General features: G+C 37.9%; 1 protein-coding gene across 8 annotated transcripts in view; it reads left to right on the top strand.

Moving 5' to 3' along the window:
* ADD3 (adducin 3) overlaps positions 1–21,732 on the top strand; it is a 101,610-nt gene that overhangs the window by 17,501 nt on the left and 62,377 nt on the right. For all 8 annotated transcript variants that reach the window (XM_079976086.1, XM_079976089.1, XM_079976088.1 and 5 more), the window contains one exon: positions 21,670–21,706. The gene's annotated coding sequence lies outside the window, so the exon portion shown is untranslated. The remainder of the gene's footprint in view (positions 1–21,669; positions 21,707–21,732) is intronic.

Here is a 21,732-nt window from a genome sequence, read left to right as displayed (position 1 = left end):
TGGACACTCGGTAGTATAGTAAAATTCAGTATGAAAACCTAATCACACAGATGCTATTGAATTAATCTTTTCCCCACAGAACTCATGACAGTGGCATGCAGGGACATTTAAATTATGACACTTAGCTATGAAAATATTAGCAATTTCTTCCCTTAATTCTGTTACATCTGCGAAAGGTTATTTGCCTTTTGGGCTTAAAGTGTCAAAGTGTGAACAGAGTTACCACTATACTAGATAGTATTCCCTTGGCTGGAAAACACAGTTCACCACTACAGTGGTAGAGGGCAAGCTGGAATAAGCAGCAGACCTGAAAACTACTGAGGTGGGAGGAAGAGACTTTATGTGCTAGTCAAGGCTAAGAAAATGTAACTACTGTTGGAAACACAAAAAGCTGCTTTCTTTTGAAACATAATTGTATATATTGTTACAGGTATCATTATCCTAACTGATGTAGCCATGCTCTTCATCTTCTCAGCAGTGCATGTTTAATGCCTAAATGTAAAGCTGTGAACTAGTTCACTCAAAGCTTGAGATAGTTATGAACTTAAAAGATTTGTGACACTCTGGATGTTTTTGAGTTGGGAGAATTTTATCTGAGAACTAGTATATTGAAGCATACAGACTGCAACTCTTTTATAAAATGAAAAGAGCAGGTGACAGGGAATCCTTATTCTCCAAAGCCTAGAAAACCTGCTGACTACCATTTAGTTCTCTCACAGCTATTAAATTGTCCTCATTGGATAAAAAAACAGTTTCTCCAATCACATGCTGCTTAATAGGTGACTGCAGTATATGTGCTGTGGCAACAAAATACATAATTTCTGAGGGTTAGGAGAATGGAAGCAATTACTCATGCTTTCTTGACATAATAATCAAGTACAATGATGAGCAACACATGTGCCATTGGATCCATTTTCTTGCAGCCTGGAACCATTTTAACAAAACATGTCTCCTTTTTTGCCACCCCCTCACTTATCTGGGATTCATACCTGCCACAAAATTAAGGTTACTCTTTCCCTTGAAACTTGTCCCTGCATTTTTTTAGAAGTATGTTTTTGAGAGGTTTCTGGTGCCCACCACTAAATCTGGTGAGTAGGCAAGGAGGTGAATAGGTTAGTATTTTCTTCTCATTTTGTTCAAAGTCAGAATGCATGCTAAACTCTGTATGTAATGGCCATGGTATGATTTCAATATGTTGTACAATCCATTAAACTTCTATTACTCATCCCAGTCTCTCAGGATTGATCATACTAGAAATTCAAACTGAAACAGATAGTAATTGCTCAATTTCAAATGTGAATCTATGACAAGATTCTAAATGTGGGAATGAAAGTATGGGAAGTTACAAAAATTAATATGTAGCAAGGGAAAATAAATAATTGAGAAAAAAGTATAAAAGTAGTATAGCTTGCTACTTTTAATGTTTGATTATTTAAAATTTATTATCTAATTTTGCCATAAAACAAAACAATGACAGTGTCTTTCCAGACATGTAAACAAAATTCACCATGACTGAATAAGTGAGAGTCATAAGAGGATTATAGGGAGAGTCAAATGAGGGCAAAACCATGACATGATTACAATGTAGCTTGACTCTGGTTATTTCTGTGTGCTTAAGTTACTTTTCTGATCTGCATGCCCTTCTCAAGGCTAACTAGCAGGCATGCTTTTTTTACTTCCATGTAGAAATAAGAACCACAGTAAGAATGCTGCTCTGTGCAAATGAGCAAGGAAACTTTATTTCAGTTACTGAGAGATCTGTCACCTTCTCAAGGTCAGATGCCATTCCAGTAAATTCCAGTATTGTACTGTAACATCTGGTCTTGTACAGCAGTTTCTGACCTGGAGGTTGATTACTTGGAAAGATCCACAACATGTCTTGTGTTACTCAGGTTCTGGAGCTGGCTTCTTCCACTTAAGAACAAAATACAGTCGTACCTTGGAAGTCGAACAGAATCCATTCCGGAAGTCTGTTCGACTTCAAAACGTTCAATTTCCAAAGTGTGGCTTCTGATTGGCTGCAGGAAGCCAAGGCAACTTGAGTTGGATGAAGAGATGAATAAATGCCAGACAAATTTTGAGTCTAGACAAATTATGATTGTATGTGTGGGGTTGGAGATAGATTTTTTTTGTGGGAGATTGTGTTTATTTCTGTTATTCCCTGCCCCATTTGAATTCCTACATCTATGTCTCACTTTCTATGCTTACTTTAAAAATCATCAGTTATGATTAATGTACACATACATTTTACTTCAAGGCCTTCAGTTTTGCTTTTGTTGAGTTTGCTGTATAGTTTATCATTCAAGAAAACAAAATGTCACATAATCTTGGGATCCATTCACTTGTTTGAAGAGTATCTCATAGGTAACAGTTACTATAATGCATCCATATTATTTAAAATGCATAGATTTAGATTGCAGTACAAATTGTTTAAGATCAGGTTTTATTTCTTGGCTTCATCAAACATCTGCAGTAGGGGAAAATATTTTGTATAGACTTGATGCTTGACAAAAAAATGTGTTTACCTACAGTAGCATCCAAAGGAAAGGGAGAAAAACACTTTCAGAAGTTGGTCATTTCCATAACTTGATTAATAATAAAAAAAATTCCTTCCAGTAGCACCTTAAAGACCAACTAAGTCAGTTCTTGGTATGAGCTTTCGTGTGCAACAGAGCCAGACTGATACCCAGAGAGAACTTGCTGCAAGACAGACCCAAAAAAGAAAATAACATAACACCTCTAGTCATCACATACAGCTCCCAAGTTAAAACAGTACAACGCATCATCAGAGATCTACAACCTCTCCTGGACAATGACAGTTCTCTTTCTCAAGCTCTGGGAGGAAGACCTTTCATTGCCTACAGACAGCCACCCAGTCTTAAACAACTCCTAACCCACAATAATACTACAACCAGACCTAACACGGACACTGGCACCAGAGCCTGCAATAAACCCAGATGCCAACTTTGCTGCCGCATACACCCGGACAACACCATTACTGGCCCCAACAACATCACACATACCATCTCGGGACTATTTAATTGCTCATCGTCTAACATTGTGTATGCCATCAAATGCCAACAGTGTCCTTCAGCTCTCTATATTGGACAAACAGGCCAGACCTTACGCCAAAGAATAAACGGACATAAATCGGACATCAGGAATCACAAGACAGAGAAACCAGTAGGAGAACACTTCAATCTCCCAGGACATTCTATACAAGATCTCAAAGTAGCTGTTTTACTACAAAGGAATTTCAGAAATAGACTGGAAAGAGAAGCTGCTGAATTACAACTTATCACCAAACTTAAAACCATGGAGAAACCTGGTCTGAACAAAGACCTTGGATTCTTATCTCATTATACATGACAAAGCCATTTTTCACCTTTTCACCCCTTGCTTTTTCCTGTAAGACCTATTGCAGTCGTTAAGAGTCGTCAACAGGCTCATCACAGCTATCTGCCAATCACCCATTCCCACCACCCTTCTGAGTAATACCCCTCCCCACCTTCTCACTATATAGAAGGGTCTGGAAACTTCTGTTTCAGTGTATCTGAAGAAGTGTGCATGCACACGAAAGCTCATACCAAGAACTGACTTAGTTGGTCTTTAAGGTGCTACTGGAAGGAATTTTTTTTGTTTTGACTATGGCAGACCAACACGGCTACCCATCTGGAACTTGATTAATAATGAATTTCAAGTGTGAATTTATCAAGTGATTTCAAACCTATGTGTTTAATGCTTCATCTTGTGGCATACTGTATGTTGCTAGCTCTGGTAAGTGTTGTCAAAAGGAAGTAAAATAAAAACTATCAGTGTCTTCTTAAAAATACCCTTTATAATGCAGTTTTCTCCGTTTTTCTTTATTATAGTATTTTAAAATCCTTCCTTGATTTCTATACATATAAGATAATAGTTGCTGGAAAGTGTTTTAGAGGGATTACTTGGACTTTTATTTCTACCAGGTTGTTTTGTTTTGTACTGAAATTGAACTCTTAAAAGAAGTCTGGACACTTTACTAAGATATTAAGACTTTGCTATGGTTACTTGATTGAATGCAGCCATGGGAATGTTGACAAAGCCAAGTTCAGGGGCGGATGTTTCATTTGCAGTGGAAGGTCACAGAATTATACAGAAGAGCTTTCACCAATGGGGGTGTGGAGCTGACATATCTTTGTATCACACCAAACTGTCCTGGCAAAATGTTTCTCAGCAGCCAAGGGACAGTTGATAATGGGAATATAGTGTTTCAAGTTAGGATTATAAACCTTACTCATTAACATTGCAATACAGGCTGTTGGATAAATCTTACAGAATGCTGGATATTTATTCATTATAGTCTACTCATAAAAGTAAGTCTGAAAGATTTGATAATAAATTGTTAAGCTGGGATAATTCTGGATATTAGGGTTCTACACTAAGATTCTTACTTGATGAATCATCTGGCTTTTAAGCTTCTGTACAATTGCTTTAACTAATTGGGATATTACGAGTTTCTCAATATATTTCCTTTTTTGAGAATACTTCAGCATATGTTGCAATTTGATACTCTTTCTAGAAGGGAAGGTTGTTTTTATTTATTTTTTCTCCTTTAATCATAATAGGGAAACAAGCAAGTGTGCCCTTAAACAGTCCCACTGATTTAATCTTCCGGTTAAAGATTGAAGCACTGCTTTACACAGGCCTCCTGTTAAGCCTGGAGTTGGGGGAGGGGGTTGAAAATTCTCCTGGCAGATCTGCTACACTTCCAAGGCACTCATATAGCAATTGCTGGGAAAATCCTCTTCTTCCTTCCTCCAGGCTTAGATGGAGGGCTGGAACTTGTCTATTTCACTCTGTGCTTTGGAGGTATTTAGAATTCTTCTGAAGTAAAGCATGACGTGGACAGGCTGCAACTGTTCTCCTGCGTTCAGAAAAGGAGATTGTTCTTAACCTTGCAGTGTATTTTAGAGGTACACTGAGCACTCTAAAGCTCAGTTTGTTGTCAGATAAGACCCCAACTTCTCCACCATTTAGGTAAGGACAGGAGCCTGACAATCACACAATTTGACTGTAGCTGCTAAGGCCAGTAAAGCTTGTGAACTTTACTATGTATGTATAAAATGTATTATTGTTCTCAGTGCAGTGCAGTAATGGTGTACTTAAATGAGATTTTTGTAACTACCGGTAAATTATTCCAATAGTACATTTTTATACATGGATTATAACTGATACTTGTTTATATATGACATGTTGAATTTAATACTACTTCTGCAGGAGCTGTAATGCATTAGGAAAATTAATTGGTCATATAAAACAAATATTTTATTTTTTTAAGTGAGCTTTAGTTTTGTTTGAATGCACTTGCAAATTAGAAAATGAGTGGGTTGTGGGTTGTTGTTTTTTTTTTAATGCCTGAATAGTCACTTCAGAAATAACCTCTTTCTCCTTTAAAACACATTTGTGCCTACTCTAAACTCCAGAGTACTTTTCCTAGCGGTCCTAAATTCCATTGCTGGGAAGCAGGTGGCAGGACATTTTTGGAAGTTAATACAGATCCTACAAAGTCTATGCATTAGATGTTCATGTGTTTTGTTTCTGTCTTAGAAATGTGACTGAACTGTAGAGGCTTTATTCCTTAATGCTTTATTTTCAAGTAGCATCTGTGGTCCCTTTCCATTTATAGAAGAATCCTTTTCCGCTTATGTGTGGTTTTATAGAGCCTGGAAACTTTCTCTTCTTCCCCACCCCCTTCTTGTTGCAAATTGAATGCTTGGCATTAATTTATTAAGATTCCTTCAGCCAAATCTGTACTTACTGGCTTCAACCACACACAATCCATTGTACCCTGTTAAGGTACTTCCCCTGAATTTATGGCTCTTTAGGGAGTTTCTAGTATCAAGGAATCTTCAGTCAGCTGGAAACAATTGTATAATTAAGAGGCATTGAGTAGATAGAATGGTTCTACATAATTGAAGCAAGCAATGGCATGTTTGGCTATAGATGGTGTTTTCAGCAATTTATTTGTAGGCTTTACTTTTTCTTTTCCCTTAAGTGTCATTTCAAACTGAATCAGCATGGGTGCTTCCAGTAAGTTTATCCAATAGCAACCAGTTCCAGCCTTGCTCTCCAACTCCAACTGGAAGCATTGTATTCATCTCTTGGTAGGACTGAAGGTAGGAATAATAGTGGAAGCATTTTAAGAGAATCTGTTTCTGTTACATTGGTCATGAGAAAGACCACTTTTTGCAGTAATACTGTAAAATAGCAATCTTCTTTTAAAGCAAACATGGCAAAAAAAAATCTGGCTGTACATCTTTGTATCAGTTTGTTTGTTTTTTAACCTCAAAAACAGCAAACTGTAACACACATCTTTATTTAACTGGAATTGTTTATACTGCCAACTCTCTACACACAGCTAATATACACATATTACCCACCCTGTTTGAGTTTATTCAGGGCTGCATCATCTTCGAACTTAGAACTATCTGTTACTATTTTCACAAGGAAAAGTTTAACCATACAACTAACACATGCCTATTTCATTATTAATTTTGACTCTTGAATATTAGCTCAAGAAATATAGCCAAAGTTTCCTCTCTTTCAAACAATTAAAATAGTAATTATTTTTCAAAAAATGTTTTGAGCATTGCAGAAGTTTTTAGTTTTAGGATTTAAAAAATTGAAAGCAAGAGAATTCTATGGATGCTTATTTTACAATTCAGTCAATTAAGTGCCAGATTAAATAGTTTACTGTTTTCCATCTGATAGATAAAATATGAACAGTATCATTATTCAAAATGACTCATAAGTTGCTTAGATAGCCAAATACTAGCTTTTCTTGGGAGTGACTCTTTAAAAGCCATTTGCAATTTCATCCAACTGGCATGTCAGTATTACAAAACAGGCATGGCCGGTGTCAGGACAATAGATTGTTACAGCTTGTATTAGTAATGCCTTAAATGCATAATCTTTGAATCAAAACATGAGACATGCATGTAGAGTATGTTGCCTGTGTTTGGAATGAGTCGTTATTTTGTAGGAGTGGCTACATTTGACCTGGGCTTGGAATATTTCTTAGCTTCATAATCAGTTAATGGTATTGGGGATGTCCAGACATTAATTTTATTTAGTATACAGTGGAACCTCTACTCAGGTATGGAATCCATTCTGGAGGTCTGTTCATGAGTTGATCCAGGTCACTGGTAGAAGCGCTGTTCTGCACGTGCGCATTTGGCCACAGCACCATTTTGCGCATGTGCAGACGACGACGGCCGCTTCTGTGCACATGCAGATAGCAGAAGCTGATTCTGCGGTCGTGAGTTGAATTGTTCACGAGTAGGGGCGGTGGTAAGTCGAGGTTCTACTGTAGTGACTTCACAAGGATGAGCTGTGCAGGGACTGCCAACAAACCTGAATATGGTTTTGACCAAACTATTTAGGTGAGACTTTGTATTTTAATATTCATTTATAAGCAACTTGGTCCAACCCTTGGGTCACATGCCACCTAGCCCTAGAGAGGGATCTTATTTTTTTAACATAGTGGCATAATTTGCCACTGAATCCAAATTCAGTTAAAAAGGTTGACCATACTGACTGACTGTCACAGGACCAAAAGACCTGGTGTAGCATTTCCAGTCATGTCCTCCAGCCCTGCAATTGACAGGTTTGTGTGCAGGCTACTAACTTTTATGGGCTTCTTTACAAGACCATGTTAACTGATGTGCATGTGCACAAGAATTCAATTTGCAGAAGAATTAGTTATTTAATTTTTTTTTTCAAATGAAACTGAGTTAATTGGAAATATTTCATTGAACCCACAACAGAGGCTCATTTCTTTCCTACTAAAGACGCGTGTACTTTTAGAAGTGTTGACAATGTGTCAAGCCATTTGTCTGTAACACTTCCTTGTATATAAACACCATTTGCTGGGGTGGATTTAATCTCCAATAGTATAGGGTATGAGCACCTCTGTAATAAAATTCAGAGAAGACAATTATTGAAAGACAGATTGAAACCAGATGGGCAAGAATGGAAAGTGTGCGTTCTGTATACATTCTGTCTCCAAAAATGTCAGATTAGTGTGACTGTCTCAGAAGACAGGAAAAAGAGCTACAGTAGTAGTTGATATATTATGAGCATCTATCTTTGAATATCTGGTTTGAGACTACCCAGTTATTTTTTGCAATACTTATATCAAGAATTTGTTTTTCCAGTGTAATGAATTCCTGTTTATTGAAATGAGAAGCTTTTCTTGGAAAGAAGTGTCACTGCATGCACATTAATAATTATTATTTAACAACATTTTATGCAACAGTTTGAAATATTAATACTTGTTGTAATTATCAATTGCTGTTTTAGATTTCTGTTACGAAGATTACCGTAAGTGTTTTGACTAGCATATGCTAGGAAGAGGCTCCACAGCTCTCTGCCCCTGGTGTCCCTTCTCTCTTAACTCTGTGTTGGAATTCTCACCATTTAATGTTATGGAAAGAGCTGTGGAATTGCCTAAGTGAGTTTTGGATGAGCTGCAGGGCAGAAGGGGGGGCGGGGGTGGGGAGAGAGAGACCAGACATTCTGCAACCCTGCATTAGAGTTTTCATCCTGGTCAAAAATTGTGCTTTAACTATAAATGAATATAGCGTTATTATTTTTTTGTAGTATGTGAACACTTGAATAAAACAATACAGAATAATGTGTGGGAACAGTACAACACGCTTTGTAGTGGAAGAATTGTATGTTGAATGAGTGTTGTAATTTATATGCGAGTTGTGACCAAAGTAGAGTCTACCAGTGGATGGATGGCATGGTTGCTGAGGAGCAACCATATGTGAGAGCCCAGGAGTATTGAATGAATGTTTCCTGTGCTGGGAAAGCCTTCCCACAGTAGTTCATGCGCTGGTTACTTCAAGACTGGTTTACTGCAGTGCACTCTATATGAGGCTTCCCTTGCACTTGTTGTGGAAGCTGCAGTTAGTGTCACATGCTTCAGCACGATTGCTGACAGGAGTGAGGCTGTGGTAGCAAATAGCACCAGTGCTCAAATATCCGCACTGGTTGCCGATTTACTACTATCCCAGATTCAGTGTGTTACTATTGGCATATAAAGCCCTTAACAATTTGGGACTGGTTTATGTACAAGATTGCCATACCCACATCCATCTGTTTGACCGCTTTGGTCTGCAGAAGTAACACTACAAAACCCGTAATACAGTGGTACTTCGGGTTACATACGCTTCAGGTTACATACGCTTCAGGTTACAGACTCCGCTAACCCAGAAATAGTACCTCAGGTTAAGAACTTTGCTTCAGGATGAGAACAGAAATCGTGCTCCAGCAGCGCAGCAGCAGTGAGAGGCCCCATTAGCTAAAGTGGTGCTTCAGGTTAACAACAGTTTCAGGTTAAGAACGGACCTCCGGTACGAATTAAGTACGTAACCAGAGGTACCACTGTAACTTGATCATTTAGTGTGACAGCACTAAATGCTTAGAAAGTAGAGACAATTTTAATCTGTTTCAGTATTTTAACTTTTGTATGTTATAAGGTAAGGTTTTCTTCTTCTTGATTTTCTTGTTTTATCTTTTTGTAAACTGTCCTGAAGGTTTCTTTAACAGTGAAACAAATTTTATGAAAATAAACTGTGTGTGTGTGTGCACACGCACGCACACACAAAGTACTTCTGTAATACATGCATGTAATGAAGTTATACTAGTATTCATCCTCATTATTAATGAGAAGCTATAATAATAAAACCTGTCTTGCCTTTTTTCTGTATTTCACTGAGAGAGAAAATCTGTGTACATATTATAGCAATGCAAACAGGTGTTCAGACAACTGAAAGTAGTAACATTTCTATAGTTAGTACTTTGTACACTAGCATGCTCCCTTTCACCATCAGTTTATTTAAGTGGAGCTCACCTTGCCCTGAAAGGAGAAGCTGTAATAATTTTTGCCAGCCCAGTTTTTCCTTTCTTACTCTGGGAACAGACAGCCCTTACGAGGGAGAGCAGCCACACCCATAATGAATTCCTCCTTCAGTTGTGGTGTACACACTTAGAACTGCTTTTAGTTGATCTCGGGCAAGGCAAAAAGTAAATAAACCAGACTTGGAAGTCTCCTACCCTTTCCTCTTGTACTGGTTGCTAATGGAAGGGTGAAAAAAGTTTCTCTATTTTTGGAATGAGTTCCCTAGTCAACTAGAAAGAAAGACATTTCAACCTCTATTTGAATTATCATGAACATGTATTGCTCATCTAACAAAAGAGTCCTCAACTTTGGAATTGCTCAAAAACTGTTGGATCCATAAGGAATCAAGGAAAACTAAACTTGCTAAACAAAACTAAAAAATAAGATTATCAGGATATACTGTTACTGTGAGAGCAGAGATGTCTGTCAAATCCTCAAGCCCTGGAGTATTCTTTCAGAGATAAAGTAAATAGGGATGGGGTGTTGCTTAGACATAATGTTTTACTTTCATATTATGTGCTTGCTGATGGAAAATATTCCAAGAGATGAGGAATTAATCTCTTTTTAAAAAGCCTTTTTCATGTTCTTAGTAGTTTGGTTCAATCTTCTGCTTAACATCAAAGACTCATGTCAGACACATAGGCCATTTATTTCTAGCAATAACATCTAAAAGACAAAGTGCAGTTCAAACATTAGACGTGGGTGCTGATGAATCAATCATCTTTTACCCCTGGCTCAGTCTGTCTCTCTCCTAACTAGATGGTTAAAATGGATTGATACTTTCAACTTTTGCCTTTGTTCATTTAAAAAGAGGTTTCCCTCCCCATTCTCATGAAAGTGCTGCATTGGCATATTTGAAGTTGTAGCTGTTTTCATAGTTAGACCCATTGGGCTGCATACTTGGTCTTGCCCACAGGTGTGTATTATACTGGTCAAGAATAATCCCTTTTCAGTTAACAAATCTGTTTTTAGTTTCTAGACTGTAAGACAATGCACAAGTGATGGGGTGCAGGTGTCTGAGGTGTCATGGGCAAGGAAAATTGAAACATATTACAGTGGTACCTCAGGTTAAGTACTTAATTCGTTCTGGAGGTCCGTACTTAACCTGAAACTGTTCTTAACCTGAAGCACCACTTTAGCTAATGAGGTCTCCTGCTGCTGCTGCACCGCCGCTGCTGCACGATTTCTGTTCTCATCCTGAAGCAAAGTTCTTAACCCGAGGTACTATTTCTGGGTTAGCAGAGTCTGTAACCTGAAGCGTATGTAACCTGAAGCGTATGTAACCTGAAGCGTATGCAACCCGAGGTACTACTGTACTTTGACTCCACCCAATTTGCTATGTGAATCACAGCAGGTCCTGTTGTCTCTGCAATGCTGCAAGGAGATATTGAGGCCCTGCCTTCGGGTCATGCTTTCATTGTTGTTGTTTAGAAGGTGGGAAAGAGTTGGAATCCAAGGACATCTGGAAAGACCACAGATTCTCCACCTCTTTCTTGCAGGGTCATTGTAAACTCCGTAATAAGATAATGAACATGAAGCTTTTCATATATTTAAAATTGTAATATATATGTTGCACACTTGAGCATAAGCAGAGATCATAATATACAAATTGCTGTCCTGTTTGAACAGATTTTTCTAATTTGCATTCAGATTAAGACCAGGATCTATATTATTTGGCATTTTGGGCAAATTATACTGTATCAAGAGACAATTTGTGCTGTTATGCTAATCTGCTTAGTTGTTGGAAATCAAGTGGACATTTAATATCTAAAAATAGATTATTGGAGGTCATCAGCTTGAATGTGCATTCACATTCTCAAACTATCCCGCTGTGTAAATGGAATAGTATCCTGAGAAAAGCCCTGGGAAATAGCTGCACACGTGGTTTAGTCTTGAACTGTTGATCTGTTCTCTCAGCCACTCTTCTGGAAATAGAATGTTATCACCAACATTGTCAGGTTCCTTAGGAATGTGTGAATGAACAGGATTCATCCCACCCACACAATGTTAGCACTGAGGTTAGTGTGCAAATGCAAAAACTTGAAATTAGGTTTGGAATGCAATTCATCTGGAGTGGAAATAGCCATGCATTTTATTTTGTTTAGAAAGGCTTTATTTAAACCATTGTAAAACACTTCAGACCGCATTTCCATTACTACTTCCACTGAAACAAACTGAGATTATTATTTCACCATTCACTTCTGCTAAGTTCCCTATCATGACTCCAGCACTTTCCCTTTTGCCCTCTTTGTGCTGGGTTCTGCTTCCAAGCACTGAGTATATGTCTGACACACATATACAGAGTATATACATGTAGATGCTGCTATACTTCTGGCAGATCTGCTGGTTGTTGCTGGAGCCCCAGCATTCCTACCTTCTTGAGCGGCCTATCCCAGAAACTGAAAATGTAGAATTTAGTGGTCATGTAGCAGACCATCTTACCATCTCTTAAAATAAAAGAACCTCAAATATTGAGAAGAATTTATTTTCTATGATGTGTTGTGCTGTGTTACAGTATAGTAAAGATGCCTGTTTATTCCTCCTTTGGACAGTCTTATGGCTTGCTTTAATACAGCGATGGTTAATTTTTTTCTATCTGAGAGCCACATTGCCCCATGTTGAACCCTCAGTGGTGGGTGGGATGAAATGTGAAAATGAGTATGGCAAAAATAAACACACAAATTTGAGGAGCTTGGAGGAACCATAAAAAACTTTGGACACCACAGCAGGGCATGCATAGGAACATTTTTTTTGGGGGGGGGGACCCTCAGATTCTAAAAACTTTTTTAAAAGAACAAAAATATGATAGGTACAAATCTATTGAGGAGACAGAACCTTTGTTAGGTACCCCAGTTTAATACCTTGAAAATTGAGAAATTACATTTCATACTTAGGACAGAAGCATGTTTTGGTGGTGAATTAGCATAAGCAGTTGCAGCAATCTTTGTAGGACAAAAATTCTGTTTTCTGATGTCTTGTTATATATACATACAGTGCTTTTTTTCTTTTAAAAATGTTTAGGGGTACTCTCATTTTGACTGAAGAAAATCACCATTTTATAGTTCAAATCGGGAAAAATAAATACAGTAAACTGACAAAAGTACAAAGATTCACAAAATGTTTAGGGGTATGCATGCCCTGCATCCCCCCAGAAAAATGCACTGTATATATGGGTCAGATATAAAAACTTTTTGATCTTCTACCTCTAAAAAAGCAACAGGAGGAATAGCAGTATCAGCCCCATCTTCTATAATATTTTTATCCAATCCTTGTTTGAAATAGTAACACTGTAGAAACATTTTGGTTGTCCGTCCCCATCCCCCCCCCCCCCCGTCCCCCACCATATAGGAACTTTCACACTTTCCTCCTTCCTACCTCTTGCTAATGATGTTCAAAGGCTCCTGTAATGGGAATTAGATTTTTTCCCCCCTTTGGTTTTCCTGAGTGTGATCTTGTATCAGTTACAGATGCTCATTTTTGTTTTGGATTGGGAAGGTGTGCAATAATTTAACTAAAGGAAAGGCAAGGCTGTTTTTTCTACAAATTTATGTAGTTTAATACAATTTCTGGAAGAGTTAAATGAATCTCATCTAAGTCATATATTTAGTTGAGCTAATGAACTGTAAGAATTGTCATTGCTTGGCGAGAAGTCCAGTGACTTTAACAACTTACAGAATGTCTCAGGAGAATGCTTGTGGTTGCAAGAATGGAATATTCAGTTACATAATCAAGTTATTGTTCATGCCGGCTCAGCTAACTTAAAATGATGAAGAGGTCTGTTTTGCATTCAAGGAAAGGTGAACAGCTTGCAGTTATCTCACTGAACAAACTTGTGTGTAACTTCTATAACCATGATATTTTGAAGCTAATGGAGTTCCTGGGAAGGATAATTTCTGAACTTTTGGCTCTACTTGTGAATAATGACCAGTGATAGATTAAAGGAGCAAAAGTTGCTGCAAGCTGATAAGGATGTCTCTTCTGCTACAGAAAATTTATAGTGGAAAAAAGTCTCATTAACCAAGTGTAGCCTGAAGATGAGAGTCTGGATTGAAAACTGGATTCCACCCCCCTCCACCCCCCTGCCTGAAACACAATTGTTACACAGGTTAATTAGCATTTGAGCATCTCATGATTCTTTTCTTTCTTTTACTTTATATTCTCTACTTATCTTGAGTTTGTGTAGAATTTATTATTTTCTTCTTGCATTCTTTTGATGTATATATTGTGTTAAAATGGAAAATTTCTGTTTTTTTTAATTGTGAAAGATAATAAAACTGAATAGCTTTGTAAATTTGTGTTGCTTTTGACCAGGAGAATTTTGTTTCAGTTGAAAAAGTTGCAGATCACTGTGCTACCCACCTCCTTTTGTTTATATCTTTCATGTTGAGTTCCCTCCTCTCCTGCCATATCTATCACAACTTTTCCAATGTTCCAAAAACTCTTTTTTGCGGCAACTAGTGCTATGTGCTCTTAGCATTGATAAATTATTGAGCTGTGTAGCACAATTCAACTTTCATCTTGCATAGTGCAGAACTGTACTAGAAATAGTTTGTATGTGCAAACCCAAGGGACCTTGCCAGAAATGCAGTTTAGGACAAGAGGCTGAAACTGATGATAAATTAGCCACAGGCAACGTATCATTTTAAAAATTCATTTATAAGATAGATTAGATATCAATAGATAGGTAGATAGGTAGATGATGATGATGATGATGATGATGATGATGATGATGATAATTTATTATTTATACCCCACCCATCTGGCTGAGTTTCCCCAGCCATTCAGGGTGGCTTCCAGTCAAGTGTTAAAAACAATACAGCATTAAATATTAAAAACTTCCCTAAACAGGGTTGCCTTCAGATGTCTTTTAACATCTGTCTTTTAACATATAGATAGATAGATAGATAGATAGATAGATAGATAGATTCTGTATAAGGCTATTACTTTCTTGCCTCAGCCCCATCTGTTTTATAATGGGTAGTTTTTCCAAAAAGGAAGAAAGAATTCCCAGAAATAGATGAAATGTCAACAGAAAAGTTTGAAGAATTATTTAGTTTAAAATATCAGTAAAAATACTGGTAGTAGTCACATCTACTTAGTTTTTTCTAAGTTAATGTAAATGAGCAAATCATTTGGCAATGGATCGCTAGACAAAAATAATTTTCTAAATCAGTATTCCTTGTTGGTTCTGAATCGCTTTTATCTCTAGATGGTAGTACCCTTCAGCTAGTATGAGAGCAGAGAAACAATTGCAGTTTCAATATGAGCAGAGAAGAGAGTGCTAGCTGGAGTTGGCTAAAACAGAAGCATCACCTGCATTTGCTCTGCCCTTGTTAATAGTGAGCATTTGGATCCCTCTCCTTCCTTCACCTCCTCATGCAGTGAATCTCACATGGCAGCAATGCCCATCTGGTGCACACCTTTATTTGAGCTTCATATCTACTGGTCAATCTGCTGTCAATGTAGTCTGCCGTGTTCACAGGATGTTGACAATCTAGTGCAGATATAGTATATAGAGAAAAAGAGATTGGACAATATAGCACTACTGCAAAAAAATTGGAACCTATATCAAAGCAATTAGTAGAACAGCATAATACAATGTATAGCACCCACCTTTTAACACTATGTAGGTGGGCTGCTGATTACCAAACACTACTTGTGATGATTTGATACATTTATCGTCATGACTAATGAGCAGACTATTTGCTTTTGTAGCTGTAGCAATACTATAATAACCTGTAGGTTGTTAATTATTTTAAGGAATCTAATTTGAAAAATGAATGTGCGTTGGTAAATGAATAGTTGGCCTTGAAAATTTGGTATGAATGTATTTCTCTATCCCCTTCCCAGTCATTGGGTGGCAAAACTTGGGATTTTCCATCTGTAAAATGAGAGCAATTATACTCCCTTTTAAAAGGTAGTAGCAAATGAAGATAAAGTACCTTGCCATATAAGTCATTTATACAAATGAAATTATTATTTATACAAATGTAATTACCAGTAAGACTTTCACCTCATGTTCTGCACCAAGCAAGCCACTTTTGAAATTCAGAAGATAAAACACAGAGATCTGTCTCTCAAAGAAAAAGTAATAGGTCTTTTGGTTCCTGGTAGATATGTTTGACAAAGAACAAGTGTGCCTTTTGAAACCAAAGGATTTTTTTTTTACAGTTAGAAGCACTTTGAATCAGCTTCCCTTTTTGACTAAACATTTGGAAAGAACTTGACAGCTGTTAAGGCAAGTAGAGTTAACTCTGAGTATTAGGTCTGAAATGAAATAACTCTGCAGTTTGTTACAATAATGTATAGTTGATTCCAAAAGTTTAGAGTAAGCAGCTAAAGAATTATCTTAAACTAATCTTAAAATCTGTTATAAAATCCTCCCATAATCTCATACTTTTGTCTGTTGAGCTGCCAAAATCTTAGCCCTTAATTAGGCAAACTTCTAAGAAAGGAATGGAAACTTTGCCTGATGGTGAACTGTTGTTATTATTATTTATAAAATTTCTATATTGCCCTTCATCCGAAGATCACAGGGGAGTTTACAATATAAAAACACAAAAATACATACCATAATAACAAACAAAACAATACCCATTCCTCAGTTTAAAAGGACATAGATTATTTAGTTCCAGTTACAGATAGGTAGCCGTGTTGGTCTGCCATAGTCAAAACAAAATAAAAAAATTCCTTCCAGTAGCACCTTAAAGACCTACTGGAAGGAATTTTTTTATTTTGTATAGATTATTTAATTAGCCAAAGGTGAGGGAGAAGAGTAATGTTTTTACCCAACGCCTAAAGATACGCAAGCCTCGCCAGATGGATACCATGGTTGATGGTATTGAAAGTTGCCGAGAGGTTGAGGAGAATTTACAGCAGCCACAGATCTGAGGTCCTGGCTGATGGGATAACCACAGTTTCCCAGGAGGAGGAGGGACTGGCACATGGCAGTCACTCACAGTCTGTGCCTTGTGCTCTTTACCCTGCCTGCCCCACCATACTCCCACCGTACTGTAATCCCACCCCCCCTCCAGCTCCTCTCCTCCCAGACACATCTCCTCTCCCTCAATAAAAGCAAACAACAGTTAGAAAAGTTGTAGCAGTGGCCCTGTCTCTGCTTTGTAGCTGGTGCTGCAGCCAGAAGATGTAAATTGGCTATCACAGGACTACTGCTGTCACCTTCTGGTGCCAGATTGCTGGATGGTGAGAGGCTCAGCAGGTGCAAGCTGTAGGATTATGCTTTCTTTTCTGTTCACAATAGCAAGAAAAATGTAACTGGGTGTGTTGAGTCAGTCAGATTTATGATGGTGAGCTTACTTATCCTGAAAGTAAGCATCAGTGAACTTTGTTCTCCATAGACATGCATAGGATTGCCCTACACAGTTTAGGTAGAATAAAGGCTATACAATATTTTGTTGATCATGGCACATAGTAGAATAAATATTTAATACTGACATGAGCTGAAGGACTGTGGAAAAGAAAACACAAAGCATTTATTTTACTACTATTAAATATAAATATAAAAAATGCAGATGTTGCGCCTTTTTTTGCTTTGTTTGTAGGTGTGATAAAGTAGAAATACATTAAACCTGATGGTTGATTCCCACCCCACACACTAGGTTTTCATGTTTTATTATACCTTTATTCTGACTGGAGGTGATTTTAAGTTTCCCACTTCTTCCTCTACCCTCTCCCAGAAAACAGATGCAGTTAAAAAAAAACCACCTCGTAGAATTGTAGAGTTGGAAGGGACCCCAAGGGTCACCTAGTCCAACCCCCTGTGGTGCAGGATTCTCAACTGAAACATCCAGGACAGATGGCCATCCAACCTCTGCTTTAAAACCCTCAAGGAATGAGAGCCCACCACCTTCCAAGGGAACCATTCCACTGTTGAACAGCTCTTACTGTCAGAAAGTTCTTCCTGCTCTTGCCTCTTTAAAAACTTTCTATATGTGAAATGGTTTTCAAAAATTAAAACTTGGACAGGTTTTTAAATGTTTGAAACAATTCAAATTAACTGGAATGTGGTAATGATTTGGTGGAGTCTTTTTAAATGTTATATCCTCATATTCTGATTCCAAATTAAAATTATGCATTTGGCTTAGTTCCTAAATATACATCAATAGTGTGCTTAAGTTTCATGTTGGGGCTTTTTGCCATTGGAATATTTTATCCAGCTGAAATGTAAGGTGTTTGCTTGTTTGAATATGTAGACCCCCTTATGAGAAGGCAAACTGGGTGAATGATGACTGGATGGAATATATTACTTTGAAATAGTCTTTCTTTCGCCAGACCTTTATTAGGCATTACAGATATAATACAGAATAGTATTAAACTAGTAATTACTGGAGATTTGAAGATAGGAATGCCCCAAACTATATAGTAACATATTCATTCCAGCACCTTGGTGACCTGGAACAAAAGCAGCAATGCCTTTTAAAGCTGTATCATAGATCAGTTAATCAGTAGAAAGGGTCTTAAGTAGTTCAGGACACATACTGCTGCTGTCCAACAATCTTCTTCTTTTTACCTGACCTGATACCATAAAGGAGTAATTGCATGGTTACTTGACTTCTAGAACATTTACACTAACCATGTGCTGTACACATCTCAAAGTGTCTAAGACTCTGCATAGACTAACAGTCTAAAAAACAAGAGATACGAGGGGAGGGGAGGGCCAATGGCAGAGCAAGGAAAATGTGGTGTTAACAAGCATTAATATCTAGTCAGTGCCAGGCTTGATCTGTCTTTGCTAGTGTTTTTGCTTGCATGGCTATAGAGCAAGCACTCAAAAGCTAGAGCAAGTCCTAGAGCAAGCCACTTGCTCTACTAAACAGGAATATTCTGTTGACTTCAGTTGAGTTGATTGCATATTCTCTTCAATTATATATTTTGGAAAGTGGATTGTCTTCCTGTTTGTTTTCTAAATATTTGAACGCTTATCAAGAGATTGGGAGAAGCGCAGAGTGGCTGGGGAAACTCAGCCAGATGGGCGGGGTATAAATTATTATTATTATTATTATTATTATTATTATTATTATATTGTTGTGAAACTTGGCACAATGGTTCCCGAGTAGCGTAACAGTCTTTGTTGCCATTTGGACACTGGGTGCCATTTTTAGGCACAATGGTTCCTGAGGTTGGGATGGGGGTCACTGTTTGGACACCATATGCCATTTTGAATAAACATGGCAAACTGAAACATGACATTGGTGTGACCATGCAGTTTTTGGTGTGTTGGGTCCAAACTCACAAAACTATCCATTAAAAAACCCCACAATTATTATTTTTTTACTAAAAAGTAAGCACTGGACGCTCCTCACTAGTATCCTGTATGTGAGCTAAGACAGAATTGTTTGGACCGAAGCAAGGAAATGTAGCTGTGGCCCATGTAACTGATAAATTACAACACGGAAAACTTTGTTTTTAAAGTGAAAATGTGTCATAAGAATTATCATGCAAGTCTCTCCTGTGTTAACTTTTCATTTCCATTAAGATGCTTGAGACTCATCTGGCTGCTGAGAATTTTTGTAAAATTATTTTATACTTCTTGCATTCTATGTGCTTAAGGCTTTGGCAATATTTAGGGATGGAAGAATTGTTGCGTTATTGTCAGTTGTTTCCAATGAGGAAATCACTGCTTGGTAAAGCTGTTTGCATTCCTGTGGCCTGTGGTATAAGGAAATATCATGCTATAAAAATTCCCAATTATTTCCCTAAGGATCTCTTTTCTAAATCCTTTGATGCCTTGGGGGTGAAATAGAAAACACAGAAAACACAGAAATCTAGTTTCTAAGCCATTAGTATGCAACCTCAAGCTTTGTTAACATATTCTAGTTTTATCTTTATTTTTATAACCCAAGGTCATGAATTGTACCAGAGATGCTTCCCTTAATTTCATCAAACATTATAAGCTAATAACTGTGAGAGAATATTTTTTTACTTCAGAAAAAAGCATGTCGTGCAACTTTGAACGTACTGCACTGTAACTCCTTTGATACATGGTTACTTTTGTATGTTAGAGACAGTGAGAACACTGTGTCCAGTTCGGGGCACCACAATTTAAGAAGCACATTGAAAGCTTGTGGTGTGCAGAGGAGGGTGATCAAGATGATAAAGGGTCTGGAAACCAATTCTTATGGGGAACTGTTGAGGGAATTGAGTATGTTTAGCTTGGTAAAGAGGAGACTGAGAGAAGATATGAAAGCAATCTTCAAATTCTAAATGGTTGTCGCTTATGGAGCAAGGTTGCTTTCTCCTGCTCCGTGGCTAGGACCCAAACCAGGGGCTTCACATTACAAGGAAGGGGGTTCTGACTAAATATCAGGAATAACTTTCTGACAGTCTGATATTGCAAAAACAGCAGTAAGATTGAGACAGCAAATTATGGTTTGTATTCTCATTCCATAATGGGCTTAGGAGATGGAAAGACTTCTCCCTTCCATAGGGAGTCTACACAATTTTTGCTGTTCTTTTCCTGATAATGGTGTTAAGAAAAAATGAATCAAAGATAGTGCCCAGATTTCCCGTACCATTCTCTGGCGGCAAATTTGGGTATTTCTGGATATTTGTAAGGCACATAAGTCTTCAAAAATTGGTGCATTCATTCTGTTTTGTAGTGAAATAAATCCAACATCACACTATGTCAAGTGTTCCATCAGAGCAAGCATTTCAGTTAGACCGCTGGCAGCTTGATCCACCCTCCTCTTGTGTACTGTTCTGGGGAATCTCCTGAACCCCACCACCACCACCACCACCACCAATTTCAGGGGCATGCAGGGGAAAGTCCTTTTGCGCAAGTCCTTGTGTGGGGGCATCCACTGACAGGACTCATTAGTTGGATCCCACCCAATGTCATTTTTAATTTTTAAAGCTTAAATCAGTACAGGTGGCAGCAGAGATTTTATTTTGGGTTGCTTCATGGTAATTGCTATTTCCCTCTACGCTGTATCATTCTGTGACGGGAGCGGGGAGGACTGCGAGTGGGGGTGGACATAATTTTCCACAGAATGTGTCAGAATGAATGCTATGCCCAGGATGTTTTGTGGGGGTAAATGGCGGCCACCAGGACGAAGCCTGCAAAAGTACTGTTCTCTGCATGTGCTATAAAATGGATGGGAGGGGTTGGACTTTGCTTCTCTTTGGACAGGCCATTTGCAGAAACCGTACAAACCTGTTGTGCTGCTTCTGCCTTCTGCAAAGTCAGAATGGTGAGAGATTCGACTGTTTCCTCCTCAGGGTTCTTTGCAGTTTATGAAAAACTTCAGGAGGAGAGGAGATTACTGTCTTGGTGTCCTGCTAATTTGATTTGAGAAGTATTGGCAATTAGAACTCAATGGCAAACTGATTTTACGGTGCTTTTTGAATGTCCAGTTAGGCACTATCTAACCTTACTTTCTAAGAGCAATTTTGATTTGTAATCAAGGATTCGTAAAAAACAAGCTTCATATAAACATTGGCTAAAATCCATTATATTGTTAAATGTGCTGAAGTCCTTTTGATTTCAGTTGTCCATCCCTGCTGCAGCCAGTTTTGAGGAGCCAGAGAAGTTGAGTTCACTTTTCTGAATACCTGGTTGGTTGTTTGTTTGTTTTTTTTTAAAAAAGTCAACAAATACAGTGTTTTTGAGTGGCTGTATTTGCTCATGTAAAGTTATACAGAAATTTACAATCTGTGCAAGTTCTGTCTGGAGCTGACATGCTTTGCTTTATTTTTGTTTGCAGGTCAGAAGGGAGAGAGAACTGTGAAAATAACATCCAGGTAACAAATGTGATTTTGTGGAAATT

The sequence above is a fragment of the Podarcis cretensis genome (assembly GCF_951804945.1).
Source record: "Podarcis cretensis genome assembly, chromosome: 5".
Lineage (NCBI taxonomy): Eukaryota > Metazoa > Chordata > Lepidosauria > Squamata > Lacertidae > Podarcis > Podarcis cretensis.
This window is presented reverse-complemented; position numbering and strand designations above follow the sequence as displayed.